This window comes from Poromitra crassiceps, assembly GCF_964638095.1.
Source record: "Poromitra crassiceps genome assembly, chromosome: 5".
Classification (NCBI taxonomy): domain Eukaryota; kingdom Metazoa; phylum Chordata; class Actinopteri; order Beryciformes; family Melamphaidae; genus Poromitra; species Poromitra crassiceps.
Window position 1 is genome coordinate 51,042,299 of NC_139642.1, and position 2,500 is coordinate 51,044,798.

General features: G+C 45.0%; 2 protein-coding genes across 2 annotated transcripts in view; one reads left to right on the plus strand and one right to left on the minus strand.

Annotated features, from left to right (window-relative positions):
* Positions 1-2,500, plus strand: part of slc1a5 (solute carrier family 1 member 5) — a 402,415-nt gene that overhangs the window by 281,846 nt on the left and 118,069 nt on the right. The window lies entirely within an intron of this gene.
* The window catches only part of dscaml1 (Down syndrome cell adhesion molecule like 1), a gene marked incomplete at its 3' end in the record, with an annotated part of 139,247 nt that overhangs the window by 28,396 nt on the left and 108,351 nt on the right, over positions 1-2,500 (minus strand). The window lies entirely within an intron of this gene.

Genomic DNA, 2,500 nt, shown 5'->3' on the forward strand with positions numbered 1-2,500 from the left:
AAACATCTGGATTCGATTCACATCAATGCAATAAATGCTGTCATCACCTCCCAAAACCTATGACTGCCTCGGCCGGTTTATCTACAAGAAATAAGAAGAAGAAGAAGAAGAAGAAGAAGAAGAAGAAGAAAAAGGAAAACGTCTGAAAACCTAATGACATTTCCATATCAAACGTGACGTGAGAAAACAGGCTGGCGATAGATAAAAGCTCATGCTGTGTGTCCAGCCTGATGTATAGGATCTCTCTGGACAAGCCTCCCTCTGTCCTCACTAGTCCAGGTGCCTCCTCTATTGGCTACTGCTGGAGCACTGACCAATAGGCTTTCAGCCTGTGAATAAGCACACTGTTGGAGATGAACAGAAGTGAACTTGTGAGGGAAGGAGGGACAGGAAGAGAGGAAGAGGGCTCTGATTGAAAGACAGGGGCCAATGAAAGAGAGAGCGTTTTTGGCCAACCCCACCAGGGCATCTCTCTGCAGCTGCTGAGGAGAGAGGAGGTGGGGATGGAGGAAGGAGCGACAAAGGAGGAGTGGAAAATTGAACGGGTTTGCGTGAATATTAAACCTCAGGGCTGCAGCTATGTAAAGTGAAGTTTAACCTCTTCAGACCTGGCAATTCATTAATTGTCCTCTGCAACATGGCCTTCGTTTTGGCAGTCACCAAAGTTTCATCTATTGATTCATGACGTGTACATGAGCAACACTTTTTTTGGTGACAGTATCAGCACGATTTCTTTCCGTGACAGCACAAACTATGCACTTCCGGTTATTTGGCCGAGCACCGCCTCCCTTGCTCCCCGCCTTGGAGGAGCTACCACTGTTTCCTGGTTGAGACCCCGGCTTTCTTCCTGGTTATTTGGCAGTAACCACCTCCCTTGCCCCCATCTTGTAGGAGCCACCGCTACTTAGCCTATATAGGGCCTATAGTATTCAATTCCTAGGCTCACCCGCCGTGCAACTCGACCGCTGCGTGGCCTCGCCTGCCCTATTGGCGCGCCCGGGTGTGTGTGTGTGTGTGTGTGTGCATGTTGCTCACAAAATGCTATTGCCCTTAAGTTTACATGCGCGCGGGTGTGTGTGTGCCTCCTTATGACATCACTGATGACATCATCAGTGGGTGTGCCTCCTTGTGTGTGTGATCAGTGGGACAAAAATGTAAACAGAACAGAGCCCACATTGCCAAATTTCTATATATATATATACACATACATATACATACAGTATATACATACATACATACAGTACATACATATACATACAGTATATATACATACATACTATCATGCTGAAACCTGTTGCACTGTGTAGGGGACATCCTGGGCCTTTGGGTGTGGGTGTTTCTGCAGCTAAGATTGAATTTGATTTTAGAAAAAGAGGTTATTAATAACTACAGTTGAGTACGTTTTCAGTGGTATACAATAAAGGTAACCCTCTGAGTATGACATTGTTTTGCAATGTCCTGTGTGGTGGACAATGGTGGACTTGCTAACTTACTTTTTCACTTGATTTGACAACATGTTCGGAGACACGGAACTGACTAAAGAGGAGATACTTTTGCTCCAAATTGTTGAGGGAGGCTCAGACAACAGGTTTTCAGATGATGATGAGGATGATGTGGGACAGGTTACAGTAGAGAGGATGCTGAGAGTTCAGAGGAGGAGGCATCTGCTGAAGATGAGCACGAGTGAAATAATCACAAATCATGACGCCAGATGTGTTTTCATCTACATTTTCACATGAACCGAGAACTGATGTCCACTACAAGCGAAGTTCGAGAAAATATAATAATACATAGAATTTTTTGAAACCATTTTTTTTTTGTCCATCCAAGAGAGTTGGATAATATCCCCCCAAAATAAAATGGATAATATCCCCCCAAAAATAAAATTGAAACATTTTCTTTTCTGTCCGGTGTCAGGAAATATAACAATTCCTAAGGGGAGATGAAGCCAAAGAAAGAAAGAGAGAGGGTCTGGGAAGTTCAAGTAGAAAATCCAGGAAAACAAGGATATGCCCTGCCGCTCTCCTCGACTTGAATAATAGCCCCAGAAAATAAATAGTACAATCTTCTTTCTGCAGGGTCTCAGATGGCGACAGAACTTATCCCAGTCACACCTTACACACTACGGGGGACCAAGGGACCTTTGAAGTACAGTAAGGAACAATATGTGAGTAAACAGGAGGAAAGGTGTTGAAGTTGACATCTGGGCTCATGGAGCCAGAACAGATGAAGGAAGGAGACTCAATATGACAGACACACAGAGAGTGAAATAACACAGCAGGAAGGCTGTCTGCAGGGAGACATGAAGGATAGAGAAGTGCAGGAGTTTGGAGGGGAAAGCTGGTCAAATAGAGGAACATATGAAAGGCAGTTTTGGACGGGGACTAGAGGGGGTGGGAGGGGCAGAGGAAGAGACGGGAGGAAGAGAGGAAGAGAGTTGAAAGCAAGGGGAGCAGGGGAAGGGCAGAACAAAGATGAAAAGAGGGAGCAGAGAGACAAT